This window comes from Mauremys mutica, chromosome 3 (genome assembly GCF_020497125.1).
Source record: "Mauremys mutica isolate MM-2020 ecotype Southern chromosome 3, ASM2049712v1, whole genome shotgun sequence".
Classification (NCBI taxonomy): Eukaryota; Metazoa; Chordata; order Testudines; family Geoemydidae; genus Mauremys; species Mauremys mutica.
Window position 1 is genome coordinate 130,153,427 of NC_059074.1, and position 7,567 is coordinate 130,160,993.

The window sequence follows — 7,567 nt, forward strand, 5'->3', positions numbered from 1 at the left end:
AACAATCTGAGGATTGAATGAATGGCTTATGGGACAGGTAATGGAATATACCTTCGCTTTTGTCACCATTTCAAATCCAGCTCAGGTTGGTAGCAGGGTGGATTTGATTTAAATCACTAATCAGGAAGACTCAATTTAATCATGATTTTCTACATAAAGTGCATTCTTGTTGGTTGTTATAACCTTAATACATATTCTTCACAACTCAGAGATAGATGTAGGTTTCGTTTTTAGAAGATACACACTATACATTTTTAAACAGTGATTTATTTTGAAAACTTTTCAGATGAGTTTTACAGCTATATCAGAAAATGAATGATTGTTTGTTTGCTAATTCATTTACCAAAGGTAAATTGGGAGGTGAACTATCTCCAATTCAACAGGTTAATCATTAATATTTGGAGGATTTTCTTGCCATGCTGTATTAGGAGAACATCACCAGACAGACATTTACGTTGTTTAACTAAAACAACAATGTTAAGTATTTTGGATTTTTTTCTTCAACAACAAACATATAATATTTTAACAAAACGAGCATATGTCCCTCGCTTCTTACATTTATCTCCAGACTTCTCCTTGGCCAGATCTATTCCACCCCCAACAATCTTCTATTCATTGAACTTTTTGAAACTTTACATTTTTAGAGAGAGGTAAAGGATTGACTCTGTGTACACAAATTTGCAGAGGGACAATAGAGTTGAGGTCTGTTATTTCTCACCTCTATATATTTATTTATTTTATTTTAAAACATTTTTGTTAACAAGCATGTTACCTCTGGAGCCACAGATCCACAGTTTGAGAACTGCAAAACTAAGAGTCTCTAATGGTATCTTCTAGACTGAGCACTGAGCCCCATTGGGTAGATAGAAAGATTAACCTAAATCTATACAGAAGCCCCTGGAACCCCATAAGATTGGGTCCCTAATCCATGAACTATTGGAACTCATTTACAAAACTTTTTCTTAAACATTACATGAATATATTGTCTCATACTATAGAATTAGAATTTATAATCCCTATTCCGTGATGAGATATCTTGGAGCTATAATGTATCTTAATTAAAACTCTTTAGATTGGTTTTTTCCTCAAAAAGCATTTTATCAAAAAAATCTGATTTTTTTTTTAATTTTTATTTTTTAATCATTGATTTTTATCTCCCCTGGTTGGTAGTGACCAAAAGTTGTTACAATCAGAGCACCACACAACTTTCAATGTGAAATTGGTAGGTTGTTTCAGTCCTTGAGTCACAGAAACTACCACTGCACCACAGACTGCAGTTGATTGGAATTGGTAACCTTGTGGCAGAGAGACCAAATACTGACTTAACATGGAGACTGACTGATCTATTACCCCAGAGTTATTTCCAGTTCATGATGGAGGCACACTACAAGAGCGGAGGAGGGACGGGGGAGGGGTGGGAGAATTGCGCTGTTACTTCTTGTGCTGTACTTGATCTCTGGAAAGAGTACTTCACCTCCAGAGCTGTCTATCTGATACTGCCCACCAGCACCCAGTGCACTTTTATTTTTGACCTAAGAACAACGTAGTTTCCTGCTAGATGTTGTAGAAAGAACATTTAAAGAAAATAATCAGTGGTCCAAAGATCTTTGGCATAACAGTTCTTACAGAATAACAACAGACAAGGCACACATGAGATTGCTCAGGAACTGTTTACTTACCTAGGTAGGATGTGCTTATCTGGCTTTCTGGGGAACCTGGTACTTGCTACTCACAGGAAAACTTACATGTTACTCACCTGTTAAAACACCAACCAAGTAATTCCTTCAGGGATCATTCTCGGTTGTGAGGTTGCTCAAGCAGAACAGAAATGGGAGGTGAGAATCAAACCCTGCAATATGATGCATGAGTGAATCCTCTTCACAGCTTCCAGGTTTCTATAATGGGTAGAATTTGGCTTTAATAAGGTATTCCAAAGGATTTTGCAATAAGGAGCTACATAGTAATAGTGAAGGGAATATGAAGGCAGTGTGTTTATGTACGGCATACATACATAATTAGAGCTCTAAGGAAAATACTGATACCACCAATGAGCTGCTTACAACTTATGTATGTGCAGTGTAGAAATTTTTATTGCAGTACTTATGGTATGTAAATGTTTATCTCCTGGTGTCCTGCCTTCAATTTGAACTGGTAGAAATGCTAAGACTTTGAGAACAGCCTGGATTCCAAAGGAGCAGTAGTAGTCAGAGAGGGGGAGGAATAAATATTAGAAGAAGCCTGACAAAACTCAGACAAGTCTCTCTAAATTATTCTGTATTTCAGGAAACAATCTACACTTGTACATCTCTCCCCTTTAGCACTCTAAATATTGCATACCACAAAAAGTTAAGAACATTAAGGTTGCATAGTGGAGCTCAGCACTCAGATGTCAGGAAATGCCAAAGCTAAGGTTGGTTGAGCAACTCTTCCTGCCCCGGTGAGTATGTATTCGAACAGTTCTTAATTATATATACTCACATACTATTTTTTTTTTTTTTACACAGGATCTAGTCTCATTTCACATGCAGCCTGGATGGTGCACAGTGGATGAGGCAGCTGTTCAGTACTTATTTTTATCTTCACAATTCAAAGAGGGTACCCTGACCTTACATTCACCATCTCTTCCATCCTCTCCAAATCAGTTTCACTTGTGTAAAATTCAGATTTCCACCATGGTAATTGCACTAGATTATGACCAAAATTAAGGCACAAATCCAAGGGATTAGTGAATAGGCCACAGAGAAGTGACGTGCACTAAATGAGTCAGGGCTCCTGCAAAAAAAAGCATGTGATCTAGTAATTAGTGTAATGCATACCCACAAGAACAGAGTTAAGGTTGCCCTGCACAACTTTAGCATTTCCAGACTCCTGTGCTGCCCTATACAGCCTCAGTGATTTAATGTTCCTAATGGCTTTGCTAAAAAAACAAAACGATAAAACAAATTCCATCCCATGTTACAATTTGGTAGACCAGAGTAAAATTCAGCATCCTGCACGAGCCGTAAGAGACAAGTTGCCCTCCCTTCAAGTAAAGGCTGAGAGCTCCCAATGCATAGCTGTGGCATCAACAGCCTCAAGCAAAACCAAGGAACAATACGCTTGTCATTCCTGATGTTTTTAAGGGGAAAACCAAACTGAATTTTTGTAAGTCAAGTTTTTAATTTTTCTCTCCATTCAAAACCATTTTTAAATAGCTTTTCCTACCAGTGTCTTCAAGTCTGAGATAAAATTCTGCAGAACTGAGTTTTCCATTATATTCTTTACGATTCTCCAGGAAAAATAAAAGGACTTCAAGACAAGTTTTCTAATCCCTTTCCAACTGTTTCTGCCTGATAGCTTTGTGGACTCAGTAAGTTCTTCAAAAGAAAGTCCTGAAATGGCCTTCATTGTGAAGGTGTATTATTGCTTGTGGTGAGCCAGGATCTAAAACTGTACCATTACAAGCACCTATATGACATCTTAATTAACGACATGAATATGCCTTGCCAAAGTCTAACCCATCATGCTACACGTTAGCTCTGATTTTTTTTTTTTAATGTATTGGACAGGAGCCAAGATTGACTGAAATAACTCATCTTGCTCACCAAGTTCAGTTTGCTTCAGTTAAAGAACCTAAGCAAAATTTGTCAGAGGGCTAGTGTTTTTACGACTACAAGAAGTTATAAATATGCACAACTTGATTCCATTTCTTGATCACAAATATGCAACAATCTTTCATAGGAGGTGTAAAGATAAGATTCCTTCTGTCTAGGCATCTACGTTACAAAACACCACATTACGTACTGTGGCCTCATCCAGTAGAAACAGTATCTCTCAAGCCTGTAACATTCTTGGACAATTCAGTTGTGAAAGATATTTCTATAACTCTGTTTCATAAGTGTTATTTTGTGACTGAAAGATATGACTTCTATTTTCAAACAGGGAAAGTAATAATGCATATTATATTCAGGCCTACAGCAAGTATAATTCAGGCACATTTCTTTGGCCAATAGCTTTGCATTATCTTTGTTAGTTTCAAATATTTGTTTTTGGTGTTTTTTTAAATGTTGCCTCCTCTCTGCTTGGCTTCTTGTTCTGCTGTCTGCAGTGAATTTATGATCCTCTGCTTATGCCATCAAGCTTGTTGTCATAGCAATGTCACACATTCAACAACAAGACTTTAATACAAGGAAAAGAGGGGCTTGAGGAGCTTCAGTTAAAGCCTCATCTGTAATCAAATAGCTGTGATAATTAGGAGAGCTGGTTGACTTATTTGGTGAAACAATGTCTGTTGGATTTCCTGTTCACAAATTGCCTGTAAACATCATGGGTTTGTTTTTTTACAGATGTCTGGTTTTCAAAATGGTTCAACAAATATTTTGTGCACAGATTGAGGAAGGAATGGCTGGAAGAAATCATTACTGACCTCCCGCCCCAGTTTTCTGAAGGCACCAACCTGTCTGATGGATGTCTGACTAGATTCCACTTAAATTGTAAAGGGGTAGTAAGCAGGTAATCCAAAAAAGATAAAGGGTGTGATACTACTCCCATGGAATTTGATGTCTAAACTGCCATAGACTTCAGTGGAGGAAGCAGGAGCAAGTAATAAATACTTCCAAAGTGCATTTTATAACAGTGCTTATAGAAGCTCAAAAATGTCTTTTGTTCGAGAATAAGGAGTAGAAGGAAAGGAAGGTGGGCATTTAGGACAATTCATCACCTAGATAAGTTTAATTTTTATCAGAGAGAGCCTTTGCTCCCACACCCACTTGGAGGACCAAAAAATGTAAAGGAGGAGAATCTCACTTAAAAAGTCTACCCCTTATCGTGAAGGACCTTGAAAACATAAATTGATATAAACCTATGTAAGGCAATTGCTGGGGTTGAAAAGAACAAGCAGCTGGGCTCAACTTCTGAGGAATTGGTGTGTGGGTGGGTGGAGGGGGGGATAGAGATTTTCCATCCCTCCCCCTGCTCACACACCTTATTTAAAATGAGTTTGCTCTGTTTCAGAATCATTTCCCTGACATTCCTCAAATTCCTTATACCAGCCCTGGACACAATGAAGGCATAATTGACTTGAACAGGCTCTTTGTGGGAAGGGGGAAAGTGGCAAATTTTTTCACATGCCTGTCCAAATTACTAAGGTCACCTTTGTCTCCATCTTTGGGTACGTCTACGCTGGCAGAGTTACATCGCCAGCAGTTACATCACTGCTCAGAGCGCGCTGAAGGGAAACCGCTGTTGTATGTTCACACTGTCAGCTGCCTGCACAATAGCGTGTTCACACTTGCGGCACTTGCATCAGTATTGGGAGCGGTGCACTCTGGGCTGCTATCCCACAGAGCATCTCTTCCTCTTCTGCCACTAAGAGTTGTGGGAAGGCGGAGGGGGTCGTAGGGCATCCTGGATCCTGTCCCAATGACCCGTGATGCATTACTTCACATCCCAGCAATCCCTGTGCTTCCGTCCGCATTTGGTGCCATCTTTCAACGGTTTGTGTACTGCATGCCCTGCCTCTTTGGTTTGCAGGAATGGATCCCACACTGTTGACTAATATGCTGCTCGCTCTCACTAACACGTCACGAGTGGCAGTGGAGTTATTCCTCAAACTACAAAGGCAAGAGGAGTGTGACATTGATCTTGCCACGTGTAGTAGCTATGACACGAGATTACTTGTGGCATTCATGGAGGTGCTGACCACAGTGGAACACCGCTTTTGGGTTTGGGAAACAAGCACTGAATGGTGGGAATACATGGTCATGCAGGTCTGGAATGACGAACAGTGGCTGCAGAACTTTCAGCTGAGGAAAGCTACGTTCATGAGACTGTGATGAGCTTGCTCCAGCCCTGCGGTGCAAGGACACGAGAATGAGAGCAGCCCTGTTGGAGAACTGGGTGGTGATTGCACTTTGGAAGCTGGCTATTCCAGACTGCTACCGATTGGTGACTAACCAGTTTGGAGTGGGAAAGTCGACAGTTGGACTTATGTTGACAGAAATGTGCAGGGCCATTAATCACATTCTGCTCTGAAAGACCGTGATTCTGAGCAATGTGTGTGACATTGTGGATGGCTTTGCACAAATGGGCTTCCCTAACTGCGGAGGGGTGATAGATGGCACACAAATTCCAATTCTGGCACCAGATCACCTACCCACCGAGTACATTAATTGGAACGGGTATTTCTTAATGGTTAAAAGTTAATTACCCCTCTTCAACATTCCCTCAAGGAAGAGACATGCAAATTTCTAATTCTCCAGCACAGAGTTTGCTGCAGCAAATTCAGGAAATGTGAGAGTAAAGAGGACCCTACTTATCTGAAACTCTGTTTGTGTTCATAGTGATTGAGTTCTATTGCTAATAGGGATCAAATTACATACTTAACAGAGTAAGTGACATTATTTACTGACAAAGTATTATCAAGATATCAAATCACACATTTTCAGAGGAAGTTGCATGCATCAATGCCTGAACTGCGTGAAAAGCATTTCTCCTATATGCTTCACTGATAAAGCTGCATGCACTTTTTCAGCTATTGTACACTATGCACCTTGCGGTGAAAGTTTCATTCTTTAGTAAAGGTTTATTTTTTAGCTAAGTGGGTTTAAATTACAGTGTATCAGATCACATACTGTGCCATTTGTGTGCTTTGTTTTACTTTTGTACTGCTTATTTTACTCTCTATATACTAACTTTCTCATGCAGCTCCACATCCTGGCATATACCTCCTGCCAGGGATAATACATGCCACTAAACATTTTAAAATGTACTTGCTTGGTTCCAGTTTGTTTGGATTTTTACAAGCCCCCAAAGAGCTCCCATCCAGTGTTTGGGGCACTCTTAACAATTTTTAAATATATTAAATACATAAGTCCATTAATATCCCTAGATCAGGTCAAAATAAACAGCAACAAGATAAATAGAATAATAGTTCATGGTAGTTAAAATACTTCTTGAATAGACCTATGGATGGAATACATCTATTTAAAGGTAGCAGTAAGTATGCAATTGTTACCATATTCCTTAAGCAGTCTCACTTGCATGCCCCCTCATACTTTTTAATCTCTTCTGCATTAAGCAGCTTGTTCATTTTCATATCCTGTCCAGAGAGCTCCACATTGATCATTGTGAGTGGCTCGGTCAGACTTTGTTACACGCAAACTCAGTTCTTGCAGCACTCTTTACCCCTTCCAGTTGCTGCTAAACATCCTTTCAGCAGCTCATGTGAGACTGGATTCTGGGCCTTAATATTCAAAAGCTGTGAAGGCCCTCAGAATGATAACACACGAATTCTGCCTGTTGGGTTCTTTCCTAAAGATAGCATGGGCAAGCACCAGTCTGTTTCACTGAGCTTCTAGTACTCTACATCCCAGTCATATCTTTGGGGTCTCCTTATTTCCTATTAGACCTGATATCTAGATTCTGAACAGGTGCTTCTAGGGCTTTCTGACACACTGCACCTCATCAGAAGCTCTATCCCTCTGGTTACTCAGAGAAACACTGGTGGGTTGTATTCTTGCTTCAGCAATGTTTGAACACAGCCTGGTCTAGAGATTCTTATTGCTCTTTTACTGCTAAATCTTATAGA